General features: G+C 46.2%; 16 non-coding genes across 16 annotated transcripts; 8 read left to right on the forward strand and 8 right to left on the reverse strand.

The window, feature by feature from the left end:
- Nucleotides 1–995: 995 nt before the first annotated feature.
- Nucleotides 996–1,068, reverse strand: TRNAR-ACG (transfer RNA arginine (anticodon ACG)). Its single transcript has one exon. It is a non-coding gene; the product is annotated as a tRNA-Arg (tRNA).
- A 774-nt stretch (nt 1,069–1,842) lies between these two features.
- LOC146818891 (U6 spliceosomal RNA) lies at nt 1,843–1,949 on the forward strand. Its single transcript, XR_014963796.1, has one exon. It is a non-coding gene; the product is annotated as a U6 spliceosomal RNA (small nuclear RNA).
- Nucleotides 1,950–2,955: 1,006 nt separating this feature from the next.
- Nucleotides 2,956–3,028, reverse strand: TRNAR-ACG (transfer RNA arginine (anticodon ACG)). The gene has a single exon. It is a non-coding gene; the product is annotated as a tRNA-Arg (tRNA).
- Nucleotides 3,029–3,802: 774 nt separating this feature from the next.
- On the forward strand, nt 3,803–3,909 carry LOC146818893 (U6 spliceosomal RNA). Its single transcript, XR_014963797.1, has one exon. It is a non-coding gene; the product is annotated as a U6 spliceosomal RNA (small nuclear RNA).
- Nucleotides 3,910–5,763: 1,854 nt separating this feature from the next.
- Nucleotides 5,764–5,870, forward strand: LOC146818894 (U6 spliceosomal RNA). Its single transcript, XR_014963798.1, has one exon. It is a non-coding gene; the product is annotated as a U6 spliceosomal RNA (small nuclear RNA).
- Nucleotides 5,871–6,877: 1,007 nt separating this feature from the next.
- On the reverse strand, nt 6,878–6,950 carry TRNAH-AUG (transfer RNA histidin (anticodon AUG)). Its single transcript has one exon. It is a non-coding gene; the product is annotated as a tRNA-His (tRNA).
- A 774-nt stretch (nt 6,951–7,724) lies between these two features.
- LOC146818896 (U6 spliceosomal RNA) lies at nt 7,725–7,831 on the forward strand. The gene has a single exon (XR_014963799.1). It is a non-coding gene; the product is annotated as a U6 spliceosomal RNA (small nuclear RNA).
- Nucleotides 7,832–8,838: 1,007 nt separating this feature from the next.
- TRNAR-ACG (transfer RNA arginine (anticodon ACG)) lies at nt 8,839–8,911 on the reverse strand. Its single transcript has one exon. It is a non-coding gene; the product is annotated as a tRNA-Arg (tRNA).
- A 774-nt stretch (nt 8,912–9,685) lies between these two features.
- On the forward strand, nt 9,686–9,792 carry LOC146818898 (U6 spliceosomal RNA). The gene has a single exon (XR_014963800.1). It is a non-coding gene; the product is annotated as a U6 spliceosomal RNA (small nuclear RNA).
- Nucleotides 9,793–10,799: 1,007 nt separating this feature from the next.
- TRNAH-AUG (transfer RNA histidin (anticodon AUG)) lies at nt 10,800–10,872 on the reverse strand. The gene has a single exon. It is a non-coding gene; the product is annotated as a tRNA-His (tRNA).
- Nucleotides 10,873–11,646: 774 nt separating this feature from the next.
- Nucleotides 11,647–11,753, forward strand: LOC146818900 (U6 spliceosomal RNA). Its single transcript, XR_014963801.1, has one exon. It is a non-coding gene; the product is annotated as a U6 spliceosomal RNA (small nuclear RNA).
- A 1,007-nt stretch (nt 11,754–12,760) lies between these two features.
- TRNAR-ACG (transfer RNA arginine (anticodon ACG)) lies at nt 12,761–12,833 on the reverse strand. The gene has a single exon. It is a non-coding gene; the product is annotated as a tRNA-Arg (tRNA).
- Nucleotides 12,834–13,603: 770 nt separating this feature from the next.
- Nucleotides 13,604–13,710, forward strand: LOC146818902 (U6 spliceosomal RNA). Its single transcript, XR_014963802.1, has one exon. It is a non-coding gene; the product is annotated as a U6 spliceosomal RNA (small nuclear RNA).
- A 1,007-nt stretch (nt 13,711–14,717) lies between these two features.
- Nucleotides 14,718–14,790, reverse strand: TRNAR-ACG (transfer RNA arginine (anticodon ACG)). Its single transcript has one exon. It is a non-coding gene; the product is annotated as a tRNA-Arg (tRNA).
- Nucleotides 14,791–15,564: 774 nt separating this feature from the next.
- Nucleotides 15,565–15,671, forward strand: LOC146818904 (U6 spliceosomal RNA). The gene has a single exon (XR_014963803.1). It is a non-coding gene; the product is annotated as a U6 spliceosomal RNA (small nuclear RNA).
- Nucleotides 15,672–16,678: 1,007 nt separating this feature from the next.
- On the reverse strand, nt 16,679–16,751 carry TRNAR-ACG (transfer RNA arginine (anticodon ACG)). The gene has a single exon. It is a non-coding gene; the product is annotated as a tRNA-Arg (tRNA).
- Nucleotides 16,752–16,774: the final 23 nt, after the last annotated feature.

A 16,774-nucleotide genomic window follows, 5' to 3' on the forward strand; every position in this document is an offset into this window, starting at 1 on the left:
GAGAGAAATGTTCTATGTTTTCAAGACTAATTGAAATAATAAAGCAGGTTCCAGTGCTTTCCTCCTAATATCTATTTTTCAATTTGTGTCTCCTCAACATTTTTAATGTATTTACCTCGCAGTAATGAAGGTGCACTCTATGGCCAGCTGCATTTAGCAAGGAAGCCTGCAGGACTTCTGGGACTTTTCTTTCCCTTCTTCAGCCTCCCTGTCATTATTCTTCACAACCCCCAAATCTATACTGCTGCCAGCGATGCGTTGCTTTGTGGGAAGCAAGAGAAAGAGAAGGGGAGGGCCTATGCAAATGATGGCCTCAGGGCTGTCTGGGAGTCCCTTTTCAGCAGTACTGTTAAAATCCGCCTTGCAACCAGATTGGTCGGGTAAGCTGAAAAACACCAGGCATGATTGGGCACCAGGTCCTCTAGGCCCTTGGAGGACATATCGGCGCTGCATCCCTCAGTTTCTGAGGTCCAAGAAATGTTCACCCTCCACCCTAATAGAGAGGTCTTGGCCGATCGTGGCCGATCGGGGCAGAAGGGAGCAGGGCAAGATGCTCATGATCCTGCTCTAATAATGAACTGCCTTCCTCTCTCCTTACCTGTGGTTCTGCCTGGCTGCTTGGTTCCAGTTGTAGGCCTACATCCCACAGGCAATTTGCTTGTCCCTCTCACACATGTAAATGGGTCAGCACTCAAGTGCACACACCTGCCTGCACCCACAGACCCTCTCACACACACTTTTCTCAACAAGATTTTTTCCTAGTTTAGAGACTCAGAGACCCATGTTGAAATACAAAAGCAGCACACCACATGACGGCCTTCACATAGAATCCAGCAGCAAATGGGAAACTTTTAACTAGCCGTGGTCCTATTACTGCAGCCCTACCATGGAACGACTGCTGGATGAGTCCTGCTCGAGAATATTGAACCTACAACAAGTCTGAGGTAAATAAGAATTCCACAGGAATACCATAAAACAGGGACCTATGACCCTTTCGAGCCAGATAGGAGTCGAACCTACAATCTTCTGATCCGTAGTCAGACGCGTTATCCATTGCGCCACTGGCCCCATGTAGGATTACCCATACTTTTGTCCTTAAGAGGACCAGAAGTTGTGTGTGTGTGTGTGTGTGTGTGTTTTAAAACACCATTCCATCAACCTTTTTAGCCACGTTTACTGCTCACAACCAGAAGACACAAGTAAACCCACCTGACCTCCTGAAATTCTGTTCTGTCAGGTGTTCCTAACTTATACAAAGGACTTTAGGAGGACGAAGGACCTAAAAGTCAGGGGAAATGGTCCTAGGTCCAAGGAAATGTTTTAGATCAGCCTCAGTTTCTTAAATATTCTGCATTAACATCATCAGTTCCACGTCTGTGTGGAGCTGATCTTGAGGACTCCTTAATCAGCAGGCGGGTACAACAATAAAGTGTTTAATATTACAATACAGGCGAAAATTCAGACACCTTGTCATAGGCTCACCTTGTCCAGGGACCCAAGCATGCTGCCTTTCACCTCTCAGAGCCCTTCACCTAACCTACTGTGCAGCTGTCTCACCTTTAATATCACTGTTCCACAGGCAGCATGATGTCACAATGTTCCTTGTCAGTAGCCTGAACCATGAGCCTTTGCAACCCTGGCATAATCTACATACTTCCAATTGGTGAAGTCTTGGACCACAAATGCAGTGAAGAATAATGGATTGTTACTCTTCATGCATTTTTGCCCATTGGCTCAGATTTGAATGCTTACTGGCCATACGAGCATCTCTGCCAGGCCACCCTATGTCTAGAGACCGTAGATTTAGAGAGTTTATAAACATTGTAGGTTCATCAATGAAGTGTGCTCGCTTCGGCGGCACATATACTAAAATTGGAACGATACAGAGAAGATTAGCATGGCCCCTGCGCAAGGATGACACGCAAATTCGTGAAGCGTTCCATATTTTTACCAGCTTTCAGGAGAGAAATGTTCTATGTTTTCAAGACTAATTGAAATAATAAAGCAGGTTCCAGTGCTTTCCTCCTAATATCTATTTTTCAATTTGTCTCTCCTCAGCATTTTTAATGTATTTACCTCGCAGTAATGAAGGTGCACTCTATGGCCAGCTGCATTTAGCAAGGAAGCCTGCAGGACTTCTGGGACTTTTCTTTCCCTTCTTCAGCCTCCCTGTCATTATTCTTCACAACCCCCAAATCTATACTGCTGCCAGCGATGCGTTGCTTTGTGGGAAGCAAGAGAAAGAGAAGGGGAGGGCCTATGCAAATGATGGCCTCAGGGCTGTCTGGGAGTCCCTTTTCAGCAGTACTGTTAAAATCCGCCTTGCAACCAGATTGGTCGGGTAAGCTGAAAAACACCAGGCATGATTGGGCACCAGGTCCTCTAGGCCCTTGGAGGACATATCGGCGCTGCATCCCTCAGTTTCTGAGGTCCAAGAAATGTTCACCCTCCACCCTAATAGAGAGGTCTTGGCCGATCGTGGCCGATCGGGCAGAAGGGAGCAGGGCAAGATGCTCATGATCCTGCTCTAATAATGAACTGCCTTCCTCTCTCCTTACCTGTGGTTCTGCCTGGCTGCTTGGTTCCAGTTGTAGGCCTACATCCCACAGGCAATTTGCTTGTCCCTCTCACACATGTAAATGGGTCAGCACTCAAGTGCACACACCTGCCTGCACCCACAGACCCTCTCACACACACTTTTCTCAACAAGATTTTTTCCTAGTTTAGAGACTCAGAGACCCATGTTGAAATACAAAAGCAGCACACCACATGACGGCCTTCACATAGAATCCAGCAGCAAATGGGAAACTTTTAACTAGCCGTGGTCCTATTACTGCAGCCCTACCATGGAACGACTGCTGGATGAGTCCTGCTCGAGAATATTGAACCTACAACAAGTCTGAGGTAAATAAGAATTCCACAGGAATACCATAAAACAGGGACCTATGACCCTTTCGAGCCAGATAGGAGTCGAACCTACAATCTTCTGATCCGTAGTCAGACGCGTTATCCATTGCGCCACTGGCCCCATGTAGGATTACCCATACTTTTGTCCTTAAGAGGACCAGAAGTTGTGTGTGTGTGTGTGTGTGTGTGTTTTAAAACACCATTCCATCAACCTTTTTAGCCACGTTTACTGCTCACAACCAGAAGACACAAGTAAACCCACCTGACCTCCTGAAATTCTGTTCTGTCAGGTGTTCCTAACTTATACAAAGGACTTTAGGAGGACGAAGGACCTAAAAGTCAGGGGAAATGGTCCTAGGTCCAAGGAAATGTTTTAGATCAGCCTCAGTTTCTTAAATATTCTGCATTAACATCATCAGTTCCACGTCTGTGTGGAGCTGATCTTGAGGACTCCTTAATCAGCAGGCGGGTACAACAATAAAGTGTTTAATATTACAATACAGGCGAAAATTCAGACACCTTGTCATAGGCTCACCTTGTCCAGGGACCCAAGCATGCTGCCTTTCACCTCTCAGAGCCCTTCACCTAACCTACTGTGCAGCTGTCTCACCTTTAATATCACTGTTCCACAGGCAGCATGATGTCACAATGTTCCTTGTCAGTAGCCTGAACCATGAGCCTTTGCAACCCTGGCATAATCTACATACTTCCAATTGGTGAAGTCTTGGACCACAAATGCAGTGAAGAATAATGGATTGTTACTCTTCATGCATTTTTGCCCATTGGCTCAGATTTGAATGCTTACTGGCCATACGAGCATCTCTGCCAGGCCACCCTATGTCTAGAGACCGTAGATTTAGAGAGTTTATAAACATTGTAGGTTCATCAATGAAGTGTGCTCGCTTCGGCGGCACATATACTAAAATTGGAACGATACAGAGAAGATTAGCATGGCCCCTGCGCAAGGATGACACGCAAATTCGTGAAGCGTTCCATATTTTTACCAGCTTTCAGGAGAGAAATGTTCTATGTTTTCAAGACTAATTGAAATAATAAAGCAGGTTCCAGTGCTTTCCTCCTAATATCTATTTTTCAATTTGTGTCTCCTCAACATTTTTAATGTATTTACCTCGCAGTAATGAAGGTGCACTCTATGGCCAGCTGCATTTAGCAAGGAAGCCTGCAGGACTTCTGGGACTTTTCTTTCCCTTCTTCAGCCTCCCTGTCATTATTCTTCACAACCCCCAAATCTATACTGCTGCCAGCGATGCGTTGCTTTGTGGGAAGCAAGAGAAAGAGAAGGGGAGGGCCTATGCAAATGATGGCCTCAGGGCTGTCTGGGAGTCCCTTTTCAGCAGTACTGTTAAAATCCGCCTTGCAACCAGATTGGTCGGGTAAGCTGAAAAACACCAGGCATGATTGGGCACCAGGTCCTCTAGGCCCTTGGAGGACATATCGGCGCTGCATCCCTCAGTTTCTGAGGTCCAAGAAATGTTCACCCTCCACCCTAATAGAGAGGTCTTGGCCGATCGTGGCCGATCGGGGCAGAAGGGAGCAGGGCAAGATGCTCATGATCCTGCTCTAATAATGAACTGCCTTCCTCTCTCCTTACCTGTGGTTCTGCCTGGCTGCTTGGTTCCAGTTGTAGGCCTACATCCCACAGGCAATTTGCTTGTCCCTCTCACACATGTAAATGGGTCAGCACTCAAGTGCACACACCTGCCTGCACCCACAGACCCTCTCACACACACTTTTCTCAACAAGATTTTTTCCTAGTTTAGAGACTCAGAGACCCATGTTGAAATACAAAAGCAGCACACCACATGACGGCCTTCACATAGAATCCAGCAGCAAATGGGAAACTTTTAACTAGCCGTGGTCCTATTACTGCAGCCCTACCATGGAACGACTGCTGGATGAGTCCTGCTCGAGAATATTGAACCTACAACAAGTCTGAGGTAAATAAGAATTCCACAGGAATACCATAAAACAGGGACCTATGACCCTTTCGAGCCAGATAGGAGTCGAACCTACAATCTTCTGATCCGTAGTCAGTCGCGTTATCCATTGCGCCACTGGCCCCATGTAGGATTACCCATACTTTTGTCCTTAAGAGGACCAGAAGTTGTGTGTGTGTGTGTGTGTGTGTGTTTTAAAACACCATTCCATCAACCTTTTTAGCCACGTTTACTGCTCACAACCAGAAGACACAAGTAAACCCACCTGACCTCCTGAAATTCTGTTCTGTCAGGTGTTCCTAACTTATACAAAGGACTTTAGGAGGACGAAGGACCTAAAAGTCAGGGGAAATGGTCCTAGGTCCAAGGAAATGTTTTAGATCAGCCTCAGTTTCTTAAATATTCTGCATTAACATCATCAGTTCCACGTCTGTGTGGAGCTGATCTTGAGGACTCCTTAATCAGCAGGCGGGTACAACAATAAAGTGTTTAATATTACAATACAGGCGAAAATTCAGACACCTTGTCATAGGCTCACCTTGTCCAGGGACCCAAGCATGCTGCCTTTCACCTCTCAGAGCCCTTCACCTAACCTACTGTGCAGCTGTCTCACCTTTAATATCACTGTTCCACAGGCAGCATGATGTCACAATGTTCCTTGTCAGTAGCCTGAACCATGAGCCTTTGCAACCCTGGCATAATCTACATACTTCCAATTGGTGAAGTCTTGGACCACAAATGCAGTGAAGAATAATGGATTGTTACTCTTCATGCATTTTTGCCCATTGGCTCAGATTTGAATGCTTACTGGCCATACGAGCATCTCTGCCAGGCCACCCTATGTCTAGAGACCGTAGATTTAGAGAGTTTATAAACATTGTAGGTTCATCAATGAAGTGTGCTCGCTTCGGCGGCACATATACTAAAATTGGAACGATACAGAGAAGATTAGCATGGCCCCTGCGCAAGGATGACACGCAAATTCGTGAAGCGTTCCATATTTTTACCAGCTTTCAGGAGAGAAATGTTCTATGTTTTCAAGACTAATTGAAATAATAAAGCAGGTTCCAGTGCTTTCCTCCTAATATCTATTTTTCAATTTGTGTCTCCTCAGCATTTTTAATGTATTTACCTCGCAGTAATGAAGGTGCACTCTATGGCCAGCTGCATTTAGCAAGGAAGCCTGCAGGACTTCTGGGACTTTTCTTTCCCTTCTTCAGCCTCCCTGTCATTATTCTTCACAACCCCCAAATCTATACTGCTGCCAGCGATGCGTTGCTTTGTGGGAAGCAAGAGAAAGAGAAGGGGAGGGCCTATGCAAATGATGGCCTCAGGGCTGTCTGGGAGTCCCTTTTCAGCAGTACTGTTAAAATCCGCCTTGCAACCAGATTGGTCGGGTAAGCTGAAAAACACCAGGCATGATTGGGCACCAGGTCCTCTAGGCCCTTGGAGGACATATCGGCGCTGCATCCCTCAGTTTCTGAGGTCCAAGAAATGTTCACCCTCCACCCTAATAGAGAGGTCTTGGCCGATCGTGGCCGATCGGGGCAGAAGGGAGCAGGGCAAGATGCTCATGATCCTGCTCTAATAATGAACTGCCTTCCTCTCTCCTTACCTGTGGTTCTGCCTGGCTGCTTGGTTCCAGTTGTAGGCCTACATCCCACAGGCAATTTGCTTGTCCCTCTCACACATGTAAATGGGTCAGCACTCAAGTGCACACACCTGCCTGCACCCACAGACCCTCTCACACACACTTTTCTCAACAAGATTTTTTCCTAGTTTAGAGACTCAGAGACCCATGTTGAAATACAAAAGCAGCACACCACATGACGGCCTTCACATAGAATCCAGCAGCAAATGGGAAACTTTTAACTAGCCGTGGTCCTATTACTGCAGCCCTACCATGGAACGACTGCTGGATGAGTCCTGCTCGAGAATATTGAACCTACAACAAGTCTGAGGTAAATAAGAATTCCACAGGAATACCATAAAACAGGGACCTATGACCCTTTCGAGCCAGATAGGAGTCGAACCTACAATCTTCTGATCCATAGTCAGACGCGTTATCCATTGCGCCACTGGCCCCATGTAGGATTACCCATACTTTTGTCCTTAAGAGGACCAGAAGTTGTGTGTGTGTGTGTGTGTGTGTGTTTTAAAACACCATTCCATCAACCTTTTTAGCCACGTTTACTGCTCACAACCAGAAGACACAAGTAAACCCACCTGACCTCCTGAAATTCTGTTCTGTCAGGTGTTCCTAACTTATACAAAGGACTTTAGGAGGACGAAGGACCTAAAAGTCAGGGGAAATGGTCCTAGGTCCAAGGAAATGTTTTAGATCAGCCTCAGTTTCTTAAATATTCTGCATTAACATCATCAGTTCCACGTCTGTGTGGAGCTGATCTTGAGGACTCCTTAATCAGCAGGCGGGTACAACAATAAAGTGTTTAATATTACAATACAGGCGAAAATTCAGACACCTTGTCATAGGCTCACCTTGTCCAGGGACCCAAGCATGCTGCCTTTCACCTCTCAGAGCCCTTCACCTAACCTACTGTGCAGCTGTCTCACCTTTAATATCACTGTTCCACAGGCAGCATGATGTCACAATGTTCCTTGTCAGTAGCCTGAACCATGAGCCTTTGCAACCCTGGCATAATCTACATACTTCCAATTGGTGAAGTCTTGGACCACAAATGCAGTGAAGAATAATGGATTGTTACTCTTCATGCATTTTTGCCCATTGGCTCAGATTTGAATGCTTACTGGCCATACGAGCATCTCTGCCAGGCCACCCTATGTCTAGAGACCGTAGATTTAGAGAGTTTATAAACATTGTAGGTTCATCAATGAAGTGTGCTCGCTTCGGCGGCACATATACTAAAATTGGAACGATACAGAGAAGATTAGCATGGCCCCTGCGCAAGGATGACACGCAAATTCGTGAAGCGTTCCATATTTTTACCAGCTTTCAGGAGAGAAATGTTCTATGTTTTCAAGACTAATTGAAATAATAAAGCAGGTTCCAGTGCTTTCCTCCTAATATCTATTTTTCAATTTGTCTCTCCTCAGCATTTTTAATGTATTTACCTCGCAGTAATGAAGGTGCACTCTATGGCCAGCTGCATTTAGCAAGGAAGCCTGCAGGACTTCTGGGACTTTTCTTTCCCTTCTTCAGCCTCCCTGTCATTATTCTTCACAACCCCCAAATCTATACTGCTGCCAGCGATGCGTTGCTTTGTGGGAAGCAAGAGAAAGAGAAGGGGAGGGCCTATGCAAATGATGGCCTCAGGGCTGTCTGGGAGTCCCTTTTCAGCAGTACTGTTAAAATCCGCCTTGCAACCAGATTGGTCGGGTAAGCTGAAAAACACCAGGCATGATTGGGCACCAGGTCCTCTAGGCCCTTGGAGGACATATCGGCGCTGCATCCCTCAGTTTCTGAGGTCCAAGAAATGTTCACCCTCCACCCTAATAGAGAGGTCTTGGCCGATCGTGGCCGATCGGGGCAGAAGGGAGCAGGGCAAGATGCTCATGATCCTGCTCTAATAATGAACTGCCTTCCTCTCTCCTTACCTGTGGTTCTGCCTGGCTGCTTGGTTCCAGTTGTAGGCCTACATCCCACAGGCAATTTGCTTGTCCCTCTCACACATGTAAATGGGTCAGCACTCAAGTGCACACACCTGCCTGCACCCACAGACACTCTCACACACACTTTTCTCAACAAGATTTTTTCCTAGTTTAGAGACTCAGAGACCCATGTTGAAATACAAAAGCAGCACACCACATGACGGCCTTCACATAGAATCCAGCAGCAAATGGGAAACTTTTAACTAGCCGTGGTCCTATTACTGCAGCCCTACCATGGAACGACTGCTGGATGAGTCCTGCTCGAGAATATTGAACCTACAACAAGTCTGAGGTAAATAAGAATTCCACAGGAATACCATAAAACAGGGACCTATGACCCTTTCGAGCCAGATAGGAGTCGAACCTACAATCTTCTGATCCGTAGTCAGACGCGTTATCCATTGCGCCACTGGCCCCATGTAGGATTACCCATACTTTTGTCCTTAAGAGGACCAGAAGTTGTGTGTGTGTGTGTGTGTGTGTGTTTTAAAACACCATTCCATCAACCTTTTTAGCCACGTTTACTGCTCACAACCAGAAGACACAAGTAAACCCACCTGACCTCCTGAAATTCTGTTCTGTCAGGTGTTCCTAACTTATACAAAGGACTTTAGGAGGACGAAGGACCTAAAAGTCAGGGGAAATGGTCCTAGGTCCAAGGAAATGTTTTAGATCAGCCTCAGTTTCTTAAATATTCTGCATTAACATCATCAGTTCCACGTCTGTGTGGAGCTGATCTTGAGGACTCCTTAATCAGCAGGCGGGTACAACAATAAAGTGTTTAATATTACAATACAGGCGAAAATTCAGACACCTTGTCATAGGCTCACCTTGTCCAGGGACCCAAGCATGCTGCCTTTCACCTCTCAGAGCCCTTCACCTAACCTACTGTGCAGCTGTCTCACCTTTAATATCACTGTTCCACAGGCAGCATGATGTCACAATGTTCCTTGTCAGTAGCCTGAACCATGAGCCTTTGCAACCCTGGCATAATCTACATACTTCCAATTGGTGAAGTCTTGGACCACAAATGCAGTGAAGAATAATGGATTGTTACTCTTCATGCATTTTTGCCCATTGGCTCAGATTTGAATGCTTACTGGCCATACGAGCATCTCTGCCAGGCCACCCTATGTCTAGAGACCGTAGATTTAGAGAGTTTATAAACATTGTAGGTTCATCAATGAAGTGTGCTCGCTTCGGCGGCACATATACTAAAATTGGAACGATACAGAGAAGATTAGCATGGCCCCTGCGCAAGGATGACACGCAAATTCGTGAAGCGTTCCATATTTTTACCAGCTTTCAGGAGAGAAATGTTCTATGTTTTCAAGACTAATTGAAATAATAAAGCAGGTTCCAGTGCTTTCCTCCTAATATCTATTTTTCAATTTGTCTCTCCTCAGCATTTTTAATGTATTTACCTCGCAGTAATGAAGGTGCACTCTATGGCCAGCTGCATTTAGCAAGGAAGCCTGCAGGACTTCTGGGACTTTTCTTTCCCTTCTTCAGCCTCCCTGTCATTATTCTTCACAACCCCCAAATCTATACTGCTGCCAGCGATGCATTGCTTTGTGGGAAGCAAGAGAAAGAGAAGGGGAGGGCCTATGCAAATGATGGCCTCAGGGCTGTCTGGGAGTCCCTTTTCAGCAGTACTGTTAAAATCCGCCTTGCAACCAGATTGGTCGGGTAAGCTGAAAAACACCAGGCATGATTGGGCACCAGGTCCTCTAGGCCCTTGGAGGACATATCGGCGCTGCATCCCTCAGTTTCTGAGGTCCAAGAAATGTTCACCCTCCACCCTAATAGAGAGATCGTGGCCGATCGTGGCCGATCGGGGCAGAAGGGAGCAGGGCAAGATGCTCATGATCCTGCTCTAATAATGAACTGCCTTCCTCTCTCCTTACCTGTGGTTCTGCCTGGCTGCTTGGTTCCAGTTGTAGGCCTACATCCCACAGGCAATTTGCTTGTCCCTCTCACACATGTAAATGGGTCAGCACTCAAGTGCACACACCTGCCTGCACCCACAGACCCTCTCACACACACTTTTCTCAACAAGATTTTTTCCTAGTTTAGAGACTCAGAGACCCATGTTGAAATACAAAAGCAGCACACCACATGACGGCCTTCACATAGAATCCAGCAGCAAATGGGAAACTTTTAACTAGCCGTGGTCCTATTACTGCAGCCCTACCATGGAACGACTGCTGGATGAGTCCTGCTCGAGAATATTGAACCTACAACAAGTCTGAGGTAAATAAGAATTCCACAGGAATACCATAAAACAGGGACCTATGACCCTTTCGAGCCAGATAGGAGTCGAACCTACAATCTTCTGATCCATAGTCAGACGCGTTATCCATTGCGCCACTGGCCCCATGTAGGATTACCCATACTTTTGTCCTTAAGAGGACCAGAAGTTGTGTGTGTGTGTGTGTGTGTGTGTTTTAAAACACCATTCCATCAACCTTTTTAGCCACGTTTACTGCTCACAACCAGAAGACACAAGTAAACCCACCTGACCTCCTGAAATTCTGTTCTGTCAGGTGTTCCTAACTTATACAAAGGACTTTAGGAGGACGAAGGACCTAAAAGTCAGGGGAAATGGTCCTAGGTCCAAGGAAATGTTTTAGATCAGCCTCAGTTTCTTAAATATTCTGCATTAACATCATCAGTTCCACGTCTGTGTGGAGCTGATCTTGAGGACTCCTTAATCAGCAGGCGGGTACAACAATAAAGTGTTTAATATTACAATACAGGCGAAAATTCAGACACCTTGTCATAGGCTCACCTTGTCCAGGGACCCAAGCATGCTGCCTTTCACCTCTCAGAGCCCTTCACCTAACCTACTGTGCAGCTGTCTCACCTTTAATATCACTGTTCCACAGGCAGCATGATGTCACAATGTTCCTTGTCAGTAGCCTGAACCATGAGCCTTTGCAACCCTGGCATAATCTACATACTTCCAATTGGTGAAGTCTTGGACCACAAATGCAGTGAAGAATAATGGATTGTTACTCTTCATGCATTTTTGCCCATTGGCTCAGATTTGAATGCTTACTGGCCATACGAGCATCTCTGCCAGGCCACCCTATGTCTAGAGACCGTAGATTTAGAGAGTTTATAAACATTGTAGGTTCATCAATGAAGTGTGCTCGCTTCGGCGGCACATATACTAAAATTGGAACGATACAGAGAAGATTAGCATGGCCCCTGCGCAAGGATGACACGCAAATTCGTGAAGCGTTCCATATTTTTACCAGCTTTCAGGAGAGAAATGTTCTATGTTTTCAAGACTAATTGAAATAATAAAGCAGGTTCCAGTGCTTTCCTCCTAATATCTATTTTTCAATTTGTCTCTCCTCAGCATTTTTAATGTATTTACCTCGCAGTAATGAAGGTGCACTCTATGGCCAGCTGCATTTAGCAAGGAAGCCTGCAGGACTTCTGGGACTTTTCTTTCCCTTCTTCAGCCTCCCTGTCATTATTCTTCACAACCCCCAAATCTATACTGCTGCCAGCGATGCGTTGCTTTGTGGGAAGCAAGAGAAAGAGAAGGGGAGGGCCTATGCAAATGATGGCCTCAGGGCTGTCTGGGAGTCCCTTTTCAGCAGTACTGTTAAAATCCGCCTTGCAACCAGATTGGTCGGGTAAGCTGAAAAACACCAGGCATGATTGGGCACCAGGTCCTCTAGGCCCTTGGAGGACATATCGGCGCTGCATCCCTCAGTTTCTGAGGTCCAAGAAATGTTCACCCTCCACCCTAATAGAGAGGTCTTGGCCGATCGTGGCCGATCGGGGCAGAAGGGAGCAGGGCAAGATGCTCATGATCCTGCTCTAATAATGAACTGCCTTCCTCTCTCCTTACCTGTGGTTCTGCCTGGCTGCTTGGTTCCAGTTGTAGGCCTACATCCCACAGGCAATTTGCTTGTCCCTCTCACACATGTAAATGGGTCAGCACTCAAGTGCACACACCTGCCTGCACCCACAGACCCTCTCACACACACTTTTCTCAACAAGATTTTTTCCTAGTTTAGAGACTCAGAGACCCATGTTGAAATACAAAAGCAGCACACCACATGACGGCCTTCACATAGAATCCAGCAGCAAATGGGAAACTTTTAACTAGCCGTGGTCCTATTACTGCAGCCCTACCATGGAACGACTGCTGGATGAGTCCTGCTCGAGAATATTGAACCTACAACAAGTCTGAGGTAAATAAGAATTCCACAGGAATACCATAAAACAGGGACCTATGACCCTTTCGAGCCAGATAGGAGTCGAACCTACAATCTTCTGATCCGTAGTCAGACGCGTTATCCATTGCGCCACTGGCCCCATGTAGGATTACCCATACTTTTGTCCTTAAGAGGACCAGAAGTTGTGTGTGTGTGTGTGTGTGTTTTAAAACACCATTCCATCAACCTTTTTAGCCACGTTTACTGCTCACAACCAGAAGACACAAGTAAACCCACCTGACCTCCTGAAATTCTGTTCTGTCAGGTGTTCCTAACTTATACAAAGGACTTTAGGAGGACGAAGGACCTAAAAGTCAGGGGAAATGGTCCTAGGTCCAAGGAAATGTTTTAGATCAGCCTCAGTTTCTTAAATATTCTGCATTAACATCATCAGTTCCACGTCTGTGTGGAGCTGATCTTGAGGACTCCTTAATCAGCAGGCGGGTACAACAATAAAGTGTTTAATATTACAATACAGGCGAAAATTCAGACACCTTGTCATAGGCTCACCTTGTCCAGGGACCCATGCATGCTGCCTTTCACCTCTCAGAGCCCTTCACCTAACCTACTGTGCAGCTGTCTCACCTTTAATATCACTGTTCCACAGGCAGCATGATGTCACAATGTTCCTTGTCAGTAGCCTGAACCATGAGCCTTTGCAACCCTGGCATAATCTACATACTTCCAATTGGTGAAGTCTTGGACCACAAATGCAGTGAAGAATAATGGATTGTTACTCTTCATGCATTTTTGCCCATTGGCTCAGATTTGAATGCTTACTGGCCATACGAGCATCTCTGCCAGGCCACCCTATGTCTAGAGACCGTAGATTTAGAGAGTTTATAAACATTGTAGGTTCATCAATGAAGTGTGCTCGCTTCGGCGGCACATATACTAAAATTGGAACGATACAGAGAAGATTAGCATGGCCCCTGCGCAAGGATGACACGCAAATTCGTGAAGCGTTCCATATTTTTACCAGCTTTCAGGAGAGAAATGTTCTATGTTTTCAAGACTAATTGAAATAATAAAGCAGGTTCCAGTGCTTTCCTCCTAATATCTATTTTTCAATTTGTGTCTCCTCAACATTTTTAATGTATTTACCTCGCAGTAATGAAGGTGCACTCTATGGCCAGCTGCATTTAGCAAGGAAGCCTGCAGGACTTCTGGGACTTTTCTTTCCCTTCTTCAGCCTCCCTGTCATTATTCTTCACAACCCCCAAATCTATACTGCTGCCAGCGATGCGTTGCTTTGTGGGAAGCAAGAGAAAGAGAAGGGGAGGGCCTATGCAAATGATGGCCTCAGGGCTGTCTGGGAGTCCCTTTTCAGCAGTACTGTTAAAATCCGCCTTGCAACCAGATTGGTCGGGTAAGCTGAAAAACACCAGGCATGATTGGGCACCAGGTCCTCTAGGCCCTTGGAGGACATATCGGCGCTGCATCCCTCAGTTTCTGAGGTCCAAGAAATGTTCACCCTCCACCCTAATAGAGAGGTCTTGGCCGATCGTGGCCGATCGGGGCAGAAGGGAGCAGGGCAAGATGCTCATGATCCTGCTCTAATAATGAACTGCCTTCCTCTCTCCTTACCTGTGGTTCTGCCTGGCTGCTTGGTTCCAGTTGTAGGCCTACATCCCACAGGCAATTTGCTTGTCCCTCTCACACATGTAAATGGGTCAGCACTCAAGTGCACACACCTGCCTGCACCCACAGACCCTCTCACACACACTTTTCTCAACAAGATTTTTTCCTAGTTTAGAGACTCAGAGACCCATGTTGAAATACAAAAGCAGCACACCACATGACGGCCTTCACATAGAATCCAGCAGCAAATGGGAAACTTTTAACTAGCCGTGGTCCTATTACTGCAGCCCTACCATGGAACGACTGCTGGATGAGTCCTGCTCGAGAATATTGAACCTACAACAAGTCTGAGGTAAATAAGAATTCCACAGGAATACCATAAAACAGGGACCTATGACCCTTTCGAGCCAGATAGGAGTCGAACCTACAATCTTCTGATCCGTAGTCAGACGCGTTATCCATTGCGCCACTGGCCCCATGTAGGATTACCCATACTTTTGTCCTTAAGAGGACCAGAAGTTGTGTGTGTGTGTGTGTGTGTGTGTTTTAAAACACCATTCCATCAACCTTTTTAGCCACGTTTACTGCTCACAACCAGAAGACACAAGTAAACCCACCTGACCTCCTGAAATTCTGTTCTGTCAGGTGTTCCTAACTTATACAAAGGACTTTAGGAGGACGAAGGACCTAAAAGTCAGGGGAAATGGTCCTAGGTCCAAGGAAATGTTTTAGATCAGCCTCAGTTTCTTAAATATTCTGCATTAACATCATCAGTTCCACGTCTGTGTGGAGCTGATCTTGAGGACTCCTTAATCAGCAGGCGGGTACAACAATAAAGTGTTTAATATTACAATACAGGCGAAAATTCAGACACCTTGTCATAGGCTCACCTTGTCCAGGGACCCATGCATGCTGCCTTTCACCTCTCAGAGCCCTTCACCTAACCTACTGTGCAGCTGTCTCACCTTTAATATCACTGTTCCACAGGCAGCATGATGTCACAATGTTCCTTGTCAGTAGCCTGAACCATGAGCCTTTGCAACCCTGGCATAATCTACATACTTCCAATTGGTGAAGTCTTGGACCACAAATGCAGTGAAGAATAATGGATTGTTACTCTTCATGCATTTTTGCCCATTGGCTCAGATTTGAATGCTTACTGGCCATACGAGCATCTCTGCCAGGCCACCCTATGTCTAGAGACCGTAGATTTAGAGAGTTTATAAACATTGTAGGTTCATCAATGAAGTGTGCTCGCTTCGGCGGCACATATACTAAAATTGGAACGATACAGAGAAGATTAGCATGGCCCCTGCGCAAGGATGACACGCAAATTCGTGAAGCGTTCCATATTTTTACCAGCTTTCAGGAGAGAAATGTTCTATGTTTTCAAGACTAATTGAAATAATAAAGCAGGTTCCAGTGCTTTCCTCCTAATATCTATTTTTCAATTTGTGTCTCCTCAACATTTTTAATGTATTTACCTCGCAGTAATGAAGGTGCACTCTATGGCCAGCTGCATTTAGCAAGGAAGCCTGCAGGACTTCTGGGACTTTTCTTTCCCTTCTTCAGCCTCCCTGTCATTATTCTTCACAACCCCCAAATCTATACTGCTGCCAGCGATGCGTTGCTTTGTGGGAAGCAAGAGAAAGAGAAGGGGAGGGCCTATGCAAATGATGGCCTCAGGGCTGTCTGGGAGTCCCTTTTCAGCAGTACTGTTAAAATCCGCCTTGCAACCAGATTGGTCGGGTAAGCTGAAAAACACCAGGCATGATTGGGCACCAGGTCCTCTAGGCCCTTGGAGGACATATCGGCGCTGCATCCCTCAGTTTCTGAGGTCCAAGAAATGTTCACCCTCCACCCTAATAGAGAGGTCTTGGCCGATCGTGGCCGATCGGGGCAGAAGGGAGCAGGGCAAGATGCTCATGATCCTGCTCTAATAATGAACTGCCTTCCTCTCTCCTTACCTGTGGTTCTGCCTGGCTGCTTGGTTCCAGTTGTAGGCCTACATCCCACAGGCAATTTGCTTGTCCCTCTCACACATGTAAATGGGTCAGCACTCAAGTGCACACACCTGCCTGCACCCACAGACCCTCTCACACACACTTTTCTCAACAAGATTTTTTCCTAGTTTAGAGACTCAGAGACCCATGTTGAAATACAAAAGCAGCACACCACATGACGGCCTTCACATAGAATCCAGCAGCAAATGGGAAACTTTTAACTAGCCGTGGTCCTATTACTGCAGCCCTACCATGGAACGACTGCTGGATGAGTCCTGCTCGAGAATATTGAACCTACAACAAGTCTGAGGTAAATAAGAATTCCACAGGAATACCATAAAACAGGGACCTATGACCCTTTCGAGCCAGATAGGAGTCGAACCTACAATCTTCTGATCCGTAGTCAGACGCGTTATCCATTGCGCCACTGGCCCCATGTAGGATTACCCATACTTTT

The sequence above is a fragment of the Triturus cristatus genome, chromosome 6 (assembly GCF_964204655.1).
Source record: "Triturus cristatus chromosome 6, aTriCri1.1, whole genome shotgun sequence".
In the NCBI taxonomy this organism is placed as follows: Eukaryota; Metazoa; Chordata; class Amphibia; order Caudata; family Salamandridae; genus Triturus; species Triturus cristatus.